General features: G+C 32.9%; 1 protein-coding gene across 2 annotated transcripts in view; it reads left to right on the forward strand.

Annotated features, from left to right (window-relative positions):
- The window catches only part of Hr4 (Hormone receptor 4), a 497,205-nt gene that overhangs the window by 232,277 nt on the left and 252,428 nt on the right, over nucleotides 1–12,500 (forward strand). The window contains exon 1 of one of the 2 annotated variants that reach the window (XM_068388077.1): nucleotides 2,053–2,095. The exons of the other annotated variant lie outside the window; for it this stretch is intronic. The gene's annotated coding sequence lies outside the window, so the exon portion shown is untranslated. Of the gene's footprint in view, nucleotides 1–2,052; nucleotides 2,096–12,500 lie in introns of those variants that run through there. 2 annotated transcript variants of the gene reach the window in all.

A 12,500-nucleotide genomic window follows, 5' to 3' on the forward strand; every position in this document is an offset into this window, starting at 1 on the left:
CTTTATATATATATATGTATATATATATAGATATATATATATATATATATATATATATACAGTGTATATATATATACTGTATATATATATATATATATATATATATATATATATATATATACGTATGTATGTATGTGTGTGTGTGTATTGGTTAAATAAAATCTGGAAATCAAATTGCCTGAAATTACATATGAAAAATCAGGCTATATGTCAGTTTAGTGAGATTGGTGTTACTGTATGGACATGAGTCATGGTATGACAATGAAACAATATCCAACTGATTTTGTAGATTTGAGAACAAAGGCATCAGAAGAATATTGGGAGTTGAATGGCGGGACAGGATTAGAAACGAAAACTATAAGAGAGGTTACTCGAGTGCCATATGTGGATGAGATCATGGTGAGGGATAGATGGAAATGCTTTGGGCATGCTCTTCGCATCTCCAAGAGAGATTAATTCACCAAGTTTTCAACTGGGGTCCACAAGCCACTAGTAAAGTTGGTATAGCCAGGCCTACATGGATGAGGACTATGAAGTGTTAGAAAAAACCGTATTGCCGTAGAATACAGGTGACCGTAATTTTACGTTATTTTGTTATTATCTTTTACGAGTTTTGACCGTAATATCACTCCTTTACGTCAATATACCCGTTTTTAAAACGGTAAAATTCCAGGAATTAATGTTGCCAGTCATTTACCGTTTTTAATGTAAATTTTTAAGAGTGTAGAAGAAGATGAATGGAGAAGTATTGATGCGAAAGCTCAAGATAGAGGCGACTGTGAAATCTAACCGAGGGCCCTTTGCGTCAATAGGCGTAGGAGGAGATGATGACGATGATGAAAAATACCTAGCCGTTAGGCTTTCAAAACATGATGAAATAGGAAAACTAGGGAAAATTGGGATGGACTCCCCAAGAACCTTACATGACCGGTCTCATGTTCCAGGTTTTGTCTTTTGCCATTTTTATTTTTTATTTTTTGCGCTCTTCTTAATTCTTTTGGGAGGTTTGTAAAATAATGCATTTTATGGCAGGATTTGGGCATTTACGATAAAACGGTAAAGAAAAATCATAGGATTCCAATGGTGGATGATCATTGGCACTCCAGTTTGTTTTAAATACATTGTTATTACAGATATATTTACATTACGTAAAGCCCAAACTGTTAGATTTCTGTAAATAAAATCTAAAGAATTAATATTTTCTAAGCATTGAAAACAATGATTTTATAAGTGGATCTATTTACTTGATTGCTTTCAAAAGAAATGAAGCCTTTGATATATTTAGGTTGTGCGGGAAGGATTTATCACTCACTACATTAAACTATTAGATAAACTTTCAGATATGGAACATTTTCCGTAACTCATTCCAACAGTTAATTCAATGGTGTTACCCTTCCACTTTTCATCAGGTAATAAATTTAGGGTGTGAATGCTGGCCCTACGACTTGCCCCTTAGATGTCCAATTAGTTTATATGCCTACGACGTCTTGCGTGTATCTGGCCAAGGACTGCCTAGACATAGCGTTGCTAAACTTACCATATGTAACGACCAGTGGTGTAGCCGAGAGTCACTACAGTTGACTCTGGTATAGCCAACACGTTACCTCAGTTTCGTAAACATATACTGTACTTCTTTCCTTTTGTTATTTATTAAATGAAAATTGACTTGAAATGATAAGATGTTTCACAGTTTAAAAAAAGAATAATGGCAATGTGTGACGTAATGTTAATGACATTAAGGCTATATAATTGCGTGAAGTACAGACATACAGTATATTTTAAAGGAAATGCTACTGAAAATGGACTGGGGAAGTTATAATGTAAAACGCAATCACTATTTATAATTATTATTTACAAAATTGCATACACGCCCTTTGCGTCAATAGACGTAGATGATGAGGATACAAACACATTTATTTATACATTTAGTGAACGTAATAGATTATTGAAAATGAATATGATTCAACAATAATTGATTTGTTTTTCATTTTCTTTCAGGTAATGTGAATCATGACTCCTGAACAGAGATTTTTGCTTCACCATAAAGCCATTAAAGATGGTCAATATTTTAACGAAAGGCTTTGACCTCAGTAAGGTAAAGTTTGATTTTAGTTGTGTCTCTTGTAAAGTTATATTTTGCTCTATTTTACCTAGATGAAAGTTATCCCGTATGAAATGGTTCTGAATGTAGCCCTGCATTTATGTACACACAAACTATATATTATATATATATATATATATATATATATATATATATATATATATATATATATATATATATATATATATATACATACTGTGTATATATATATATATATATATATATGTATATATATATATATATATATATATATATGTATACACACATTATACACATACACACATATATATTCATATATATACATATATATATGTATATATATAAAAATGCATATATATATACACACATTTATACATATATATAAATGCATATATATATACACATATGTATACTTATATATGTATATATATATATTAATTTATATACATATAAACACATTTATATATATATGTATACATATGTATATATATATATATATATATATATATATATATATATATATATATATATATTATATAATTTTCCTAATCAGGTAGTTGAATCGGTAGAACTTCAAAAGTTCAAACTTGCAGCATAGTTTTTATGTTAAACAGGCTAACGTAAGTCTCTTTTCCTAGTTTATTTATGAAAGTTCTATTTTAATGTTGTTACTGTTTTTTTTAAATATTTTATTTTAATAGCTCATTATTTCTCATATATTTTATTTATTTCCTTATTTCCTTTCCTCACTGGGCTATTTATCTCTGTATGGAGCGCTTGGGCATATAGCATGCTGCTATTCCGACTAGGGTTGAAGCTTGGCAGGTAATATGTACAGTATATATATATATATATATATATATATATATATATATATATATATATATATATATATTTATTTATTTATTTATACACGCACATATGTATGTATGAATGTATAGACCGTATATGTGCACCAAAACGATGAGAAAGTTAATGCTTAATTTTTATGTCCAGGAATTTGAAATAGTTATAATTTAGCAAACATTATAACCTGCGTAGAAGGAATTATTCTTATTAGATGTTATAGACTGCATTACGTGCATTTTTTAAATGACATAATCTATAGTCTTGCACCGTGAAGGTTTTCCCATACCTGCGGTTGCATAGGAGGTCATTGCTTTCTGACGTAGCCCATATAATGCAAGGTGTGCAACTTGGTGATTTTTGAGATTTCAGCTTCCTTGCTCTCTCTCTCTCTCTCTCTCTCTCTCTCTCTCTCTCTCTCTCTCTCTCTCTCTCTCTCTCTCTCTCTCTCTCTCTCTCTCTCTCTCTCACATCGGATTTAGTAACAGTTTTACTTTTCATCGTGATATTTTTAGTTGGTATTTAATTTTGATACTCCAACTGAGCTGATGGAATGCATTAATATTAATAGCCGTCGAAGTAAGTTTTAGAATAGCGGTTTGGTTTGTGGATATGATGTGCCTGGCCTTCATCTGCCTCGAAAGGCAAGAGGAACGTTAATTGTAAATCTCCAAATGAGGAAGAAGGGAACCAGGTGGTGGCTACTAAGAGTACCGATACTCACGATTTGGGATATGATCTCATTGGGTGTTGCATCTCTCATGGATCTAAATTAAGTTAGTTTGATATCAGCTGTATAGTCACTGATCATTATTAATTTGGCTTTTGTCCCTTTACTTGTTTTTAATTTATTTGCATTTAATTTGCTTAAATATTCTCACCATTATGAAAATCTCATTAGCATTGCCATTATTATAGTCCAGCTACAAAGATTCAAATGGTAGCACGTTTCCCATCTCATCTGTCTGCCTTTAATCCAAGGTCTCCTGATATATGTTAATATATTACAACGCCACACAAAAGGGCTATATATACCCATCTATGAATTACCATTTTCCATGGAAAGCAATAATTATAGAAACAGCCCAGATTTTTCAATGTTTTAACCCTTCATATGTTGAGTATAGTAGTTTTTAATTTTATTATTGAGGACTTTCGGGGGAGAAATGTTTGTAAAGATGAATGTATCTCTGTATTATTATTATCATCATTACTGTCTTTACTGTTGCTGTTATCATAGGTATTATGTTCTTAATGTTGTTTTTTATCATGTAGAACATGAATTTATGGTATTAGTTCTGTCTCTAAATTATAGAAGAGCAGAATATATATGTATATGCGGTATATATATATATATATATATATATATATATATATATATATATATATATATTGTGTGTGTGTGTTGGTCTGTCTATGTTTGTTTGCTAAAAGCGGTAAACAAACATATTTGGCATTTCCTCAAAATCCCAGCTGAAGGTTATTCAAATTCTTGCATAATCCCGGAATAGCTACATGAAATTAAAATATCCTGTATTAGTTTTTCTTTGTAACCTCTCACAGCTTGAAACCACACATCGTTTGCCTTATCGTACTTGGAATCTACATCCGGGATTTCTTTGCTGTCCTTAGCTCTTTTATTAATGGAAGAACGTGGAGAGAGAGAGAGAGAGAGAGAGAGAGAGAGAGAGAGAGAGAGAGAGAGAGAGAGAGAGAGAGAGAGAGAGACTGATGATATCAGAAATTATTGTTAGGATTTTTAAGGTTCATGATTTAAGGCACTCAATGTATTTAAGTATAATGACATATGTTTAGTATTTATTATTAAAAAGGAGGAGATTAACTAGTGCGATGTATAATATATGTTAATCCTGGTATACTGTATTAGGAAGAGAGATTAGAGCCTAAAGAGGAATGATCTCATAAACATTTTATAGGTTTGAAGGTCGCGCATGAATGACAGAGGCAAGGGGCAGTGCAAAGCCCATATATAGTCCTACATATGACCAGCGCCTAAGACCCCTCTCCATCAAGTTAGGTCCAGGGAGGGCAAGACACTGGCTGCATCCCTAACTCACGAGGATGGTGAGGTTTCCGACACTAGTAGAAAGTATTGAGCTTGAGCGGGTCTGGAACTCCCATCCAAAAGACTGTCAGACAGGGACGTTTACAATAGGCTACTGCAACCTAATGATTACCAAGAAACATCGAACGCACGTATATCTCATGATTGTTAATTATTCGTTTATTCTTTTTATATACTTGGTATGCACGAAATGATATTACAAGATTGATTGTCAATGGAGACGCCTGGCGGGGCAAGAACGCAAAAGCAATTCTGCCAGATTTATGCCCTTTGGTAAACTAGATGAATCTGATTAAATAATTCGTTGTTTATTAAGTTTTAACCTGCCAATAAAGATTTTTCTCTAGCAAATGTGAAGGTGTCAGCAAAATTATTGATATATTTACATAACGTTTCTGAGGTATTGGTGTATTGACTGACACAAGATGGTGTCGTAAGTTAGACTCATTAAGCAAATAAGTACCTTATGAATTTACCAACTTGAAAAGTCTTCTTTTTGCCAAATGTTAATTTGTCGAGGAACAGATTGCAGTTCTTCTATCAGATGATATGTCAAAAAAACAAATAATGAGTATTTTCACATCAAATAATTGTTATTGAGGAATAAGTATTTTCACATCCAATAATGGTCAGTTGATATACTAAGTATTTTCACATAAAATAATTGGCCGTTGAGGAACTGGGTATTTTCACATCAAATAATATGCAGTGAGGAACTAAGAATTTTCACATGAAATGATGAACAATTGAGGCACTAAGCATTTCTACATCAAATATCGACCCAATGAGGAACTAAGTATTTTATACATCAAATAAAAGGCCTTTGAAAAACTATGCATCTACACATCATATAATGGATCATTGAGGAACTAACTATATATTAATGGACCATTGAAGAACGGGGTATTTTCACATCAAATAATAGACCTTAGAGGAACATAATATTTTCCCATGAATAATTGACTGTTTCCCACTAAAATTTAGTTGGTTAAAGATCCAAGCTTCTGTCAATAAAGTGATTTTCTGTATTGGTTTGAACCGTATTGAATCAAGTTCATAATACTCGGTTTGAACAAGATAGATTTTTTTTTTTTTTATGTCTTTCTAGGAAACTCTTCTTTTTCAAATGCACTTTTAAGATTTCTATCATATCTCAATATGCCTGTTAATGAACAAGGATATTAAACCATATATAAGAAAGTTCAATGTTAAAATGAGTTATATTTTTGGATTGGTGGTCTTCTGGTAATAACATTTCATAATCCTCATATTTATCACCCTGGTTTATTTTTGGAAGATCATTTATCGGCTGCCAATTGGTACTTTTAAAACTTTGTGTATTGTCCAGCTGTGGACATTAAAATCCATGCATGTTTTGTAAACTAATAACTTTATATATGTTTTACTAACTGCAGAGTCATTGAAAGTTATAAATAGTTATTGAACCATGAAATTCCTTGAAAAAACGAAATGTCTTACCAGGTGTCAACTCGTTGAGAAACCAAGAAGTTTATGTCGTGCCAAGTTTAGACTCATTTGGGCTTGAATCGTCCTTCCGGGTTTCAACTCTATTTTCTTTATCTGCTGAATCAGACTTAAGCATACGATCATATTATATATTATGGTTATACAGCTCTTGTTACAAGACTCGGTTTTTTAATTAACTTTTTCACTTTGATATTATAATTCTTAAACACACACACACACACACACACACACACATATATATATATATATATATATATATATATATATATATATACATACATATATATATATATATATATGTATATATATATATATATATATATATATATATATATATATATATATTAGAAGCTAAGCTAAATCCTAGTTGGAAAAAGCAAGATGCTAAAAGCCCAAGGGCTCCAACAGTGAAAAATAGCCCAGTACGGAAATGAAACAAGGAAATGAATACATTGAAAGATAAGTAATACAATCAAAATGAAATATTTTAAGAAGAGTAACAACATTGAATTTAATTTTTCATATATAAACTATAAAAACTTTGAAAAAAAGAAGAGGAAGATAAATAAAATAAAACAGCGTGCCCTAGTGAACCCTATAAATGCATACCAGCTTTATTACCCACCTTTACCCAGAATAGAGTCAAACCCATCCTTTTTTATCATAATTAGTTTTATTTATCCTGTTATTACAATTTATTTCAATATATTTGGCATTATACAATATTTAGTCACTTGTTGATCATCGCCGAGTTTGAACAATGTGCGATACTTCGCCCGTGACACTCCCACATACAGCTGTCCATACGAGAAGCACTTGTCAGTCAAATCCCAGCTTGTTACTTTGAACGATCGCCCTTTTTCGCCTTATTGATTGTGAGAGCCGAAAGTTGAATGGAATATTGCCGTGGGCCATACATACATACTGTAGACTAACAAAATGGTCCATCAATTAATAGTAATGTTGAAAGTAGAACGGTTCAATTAGAAATGGCAGAAAGAATGATCTTCGCAAATACGTCTTTGCTACTGTTCATCGTTTGGGAGGAGTTCTTGTGACAGACAGGCAGGTGTATTTTCTGTTTTATGGTATGTTTATATACATACATACATGAGAGACAGATATATATTTCACATGCACGGAAAAGATTATCTGACTGTATCATGCGTCATATTTGGTAGTCCGACTCGCTTCTTGGAATCTGTTCTCATAGAAGTGAATTCGCGTGTACTGCAGAGAACGAATTGCACAAGTTGCTTTGTTGCCTTTGAAGGTCACAAACGCAGTACGTACACTTGGGCACGGGTAACTAGGGTTCTTGAAAGAAGACGACACATGTGTTCTTCTCTTTTTTCGAATTCGGAGGAATCTGGGTGTGTTGAGTACAGCGTGAGAGGCAGAACCGTATTTGTGTGTGAATGTAATGTATACATTGGCGGTTTCGCCAACGTAACCTTGACTGAGATGAGACACGAAGCGTGAATGCCGTAGATGAAATTGTGAGCACCAAGGTCATTCCGCACAAAGTAAGACAATTTTATAATGACTTGTCATCGTAGCTTATCTTTTGAGGTATGTTAATGAGATCATGGGATTGTGCAAGACGATGCTGGAAAGAGTCTAGCATGAAATATTATACACAAGGACAAACTTGGGGTTTGTTTATTTGTTTGATTGTTTACAAAATCAGGATAGCAAAAGGCGAATAAAGCGTATGTGGGGCTGACGATTGTTTTGCATAAAGGAAGGAGTCTGAAGTGAGAAACGGAAAGGAGTTGTGGATTTTTTCTTCCTTTGTTTGTTATTAAGAAATCTTCTTCCGGGGAAGAGACTTTGTCTAGATGAAGAAAGATCATTAGCAGCTGCTTAAGGAGGTGTAACGTAAAAAAAAAAAAAAAAAAACTTTCTGATCTCAAAATACATTGCCATTAATCAGGGCGTAGGTTTTAATAGTGGAGGATAGGCTATTTTTCTTGTGACTTTTTCTGACGTGTCAAGATTAGTCTTACCTTTATAAGTTGTAATATTTTGATTCTCTCTCTCTCTCTCTCTCTCTCTCTCTCTCTCTCTCTCTCTCTCTCTCTCTCTCTCTCTCTCTCTCTCTCACATGCATAAATATACATTTAGAATTTATATTACGCTGAAGTTTCTTACCATGACTCGGTGACTTTAAATCTAACATACTATTTTATAATTCATTTCATATTGTAGACTAATTGTAACAGAGAGAGAGAGAGAGAGAGAGAGAGAGAGAGAGAGAGAGAGAGAGAGAGGAGAGAGAGAAAGCATCCTGCTAGGACTGGCGTCCGTGACATTGGCCATGGGGCTGCGTTGGTAAAATAGTTAGAGGACAGCGCCCTCTCAGGCTGCCTGTCACCCCCTGCCCCCTCACCACTTCCCCTGGCCACCAGCTTCGCTCTTGGTACCTGGCAGCATATAAACGTCACACCTTAGGCACTTACACTATTCTTGGCACTGATCTTGTAAATGTCCTCTAGCCAAGCCTTTTCCTGTCAAGCGTTTCCACTTTTCTTTGCTGCTTCTTTCATTATTCCTTCTTGATATGCGACTTGTGATTCCGTTTTTTCCCTTATAGCAAAATAGTGCGTATATATATATATATATATATATATATATATATATATATATATATATATATATATATATATATATATTTGTACTGTGTATATATATATATATATATATATATATATATATATATATATATATATATACATACATATATATATACACAGTATATAAGATCATGTGTCTCTGTAAAAGGTATGAGTGCGAAATAATGGCCATTGCATTGTGTGGGACAACCGTTTCTACAGTATATGCATTCTCCAGAATCTTACTCTCCATTGATCTGTTTGTTTGCAAGATTGATTGTAACGTTGGCACATTGCATATTAGTGATATTTTTATGCGTGCCGTGTGATATTTCTAGATATAGTTAACATTCAACTAATTTGCAATTAGATAACGTAATTGCAAATTTGTTTATACCATAAATTGATAGATATTTTTTGAAATGTTCGTTTGTTTTATGTACACGGTGTGTAGATAGAATTCGCGGTATACCTGAATTAAACAAAGTTAGTCTTTCTTATTTGTTTTCATCTCTCATTCTGTTAGCTCCTCTGAAGATCAGGGTACATTCCTGCCCAGCACTTGGCTTGGATTAGCGGTCAAGGAACTGGCCAGACCTCTTAGCCTATTAATAATCAGCAGGAGGTCTGATTTGTTACCTTACGCCTCAGTCACTGCGTCTGCAACATGTTCAGTTAGCAATCGGTATTTAAACGTGTTTACTAAGGGTTTACATCCATCAGCCGATGTGTAATCTTACATATTTTGTACTTCCTATATATCAACTGGCACCTCTGAATGTTATTTAGTGACTTTGTGTAAATTACATAAAAAGGAGAATGTTACACAAAGGAAAATGTTACAGTCATTATGTAATTTTTTTATTATTATTATTCGGTAGCTATTATGTAAATATTACCAATCAGTATTTCTATCTGATCAACCGAATAATGTTGCTGCTTTTGAAGTTCACTGAGTAATTGAAGTATGTTTTTTCTTATAATGTTATTGTAAAGAACAACGGGCCAAACTTGTGTTTTGTATTTATTTTTTACAAATGAAGACGTACAAATTGCATCTCTCTCTCTCTCTCTCTCTCTCTCCTCTCTCTCTCTCTCTCTCTCTCTCTCAGGTTACTTATGTAACGACGTCACCAGATAGTTAACAGCAAGTTAATTCTCATTTCAACATCGCCTGACACATGCTTAATGCTTATTGAAAATGTCTTTAGCTAATGTGTTTTTACATGTCGTAAGAATTCTGTCTCAGATTACATAAATTATTTTGTATAGTTTGTCCAGTTGTTTTCCTCAAACATTATTGCTATTCAATATCAAATGATGGTGATGGTAACATTCTCGCGCAAGGCCTTCACATTATCAGCTTGTTTTCCTTCTTATTCAACGTCATAAGGAATCCCTCAGTAATATTGGGCTTTCCTGTTGAAGAGAGAGAGAGAGAGAGAGAGAGAGAGAGAGAGAGAAATTGGTGTATTTCCTTAAATGAGGAAATTAAATCCGTCTGTCTGTGCAATATCCGGTGCCTTTAGTAAGAACTCATATTTAATCTTAATCCGCTTATATCGACTTAGGGAATGAGACTGTTGTACATCCACTTCCGAATAGGAGACTATAAAAAAGTAGAGAAAAATATATAGTCTCTCTCTCTCTCTCTCTCTCTCTCCTCTCTCTCTCCTCTCCTCTCTCTCTCTCTCTCTCTCTCTCTCTCTCTCTCTCTCTCTCTCTCAGATTGATTTAAAAAATGGGATACGATTCGTAAAGACTAGTTAATGTTAAGGACATGATTATTTTGACAGTTAGGTTTTTCTTTTCTTTTCCTACTGGCCAGGATTCCTTACAATCTGTCCCCAGTAAATCCTTTGCTTCCCGATGCAAGGAGGTTTCTTAGAATCGTTTATTACGTTGTTGGCTTCGCTCTGGTAAAAGAATGCGGCGATTGAGGAAGTAAGCAGAATTTTGAAGAAGATAAGAGAAATAATCTATTATGGGGTAATAAGAGAATGGGAGAAAAATATAAATGTTTTAACATAATAGGAATTAATAGAATAAAAGAATTAGATAGGATGACTTTATATCATTAAGTGATAGTGGAAGTAGCTATTTTGTTTATGTATATATATAAGGATATATATATATATATATATATATATATATATATATATATATATATATATATATATATATATACAGTATATATATATATATATATATATATATATATATAATATATATATATATATATATATATATATATATATATAGTAAACATTTGGGGCTAACAAAAAGATATTACTGTAGTTACCACCAACAGCATATTTAATGTGTGAATGGTCATTCAGCTGAAATTCATTGTTTCCAAGGGGGATAGAATTTAGTGTTTCTTAGTCACAGCTGCTTTGTCAAGTGCCAATAGTTTGTTACGTACCCTAATGCAGAGGAGCGCGTCGTGGAGGGTTGTTGACATTTTAGTGAGAGGAAAAAGAATTAAACTACGAAGGGATGATACTAAATAATTAATTTATACAATTTGCCATATTAATATTAAGAAAAATGTACCTTTATATCAATAAAATTGTGGCTAAACCTCACTTTACATTACTTTTCCTATTACTTAACTTTCCAAATTATTCTTCACCATGGTTAGAGAGCTAACTGCCCCCATTCTTTTTCCAGCCATTTTCCTCATCAGCTAAAAAAAAAAACCTAATCAGCGAATGAGCTACGACCCCTTTTAGGACTGAAATCGATTATTTAAAAAATTCTACGACCTAGACATTTCTACACATTGGCCATGACTTCTCAGGTAAAAGGTTGTGGATCTCATGGCAAATAAAAGTTATTCCGGTGCAAACAACAATCACACATTTCTGTGGGATGCCGTTAAATTCGATAAGAGAGAGAAAATAAAATTCTACCGTCTCTGCCCGTTGTGTAAGCCGCCAAATAGCTCGTGGAATTTGGTTGCTGAAATTCTCTCTACTGTTGTTGCACAAACATCACAAGTACACAGGTGTGTGTATATATATATATATATATATATATATATATATATATATATATATATATATATATATATATATATAATTGTTGTGTATGTGTTACATATTAGGTCTTGTGCATTAATGCATGTTAAACTAATTATGGATACTTTTGAAAACTTGCCCACTGGCGTTGATATTAGCACTACCACAGTTGGTAATGCTAAAACCAGTTCTTTTACAAATGGCACTGCTACTTTTTATCTTTTTCTTCATTCTTCCACTACTACGACTACTTCAGTTGCTGGGTGGGTCAAGACACACCTTAATTCCATTCTTAAATAATTTGGTTAAATTTTCTTTAAAACAACATACATGCAAAGTTGTCAAGCAAATATATATGTGAA

The sequence above is a fragment of the Palaemon carinicauda genome, chromosome 1, assembly GCF_036898095.1.
Source record: "Palaemon carinicauda isolate YSFRI2023 chromosome 1, ASM3689809v2, whole genome shotgun sequence".
NCBI lineage: Eukaryota > Metazoa > Arthropoda > Malacostraca > Decapoda > Palaemonidae > Palaemon > Palaemon carinicauda.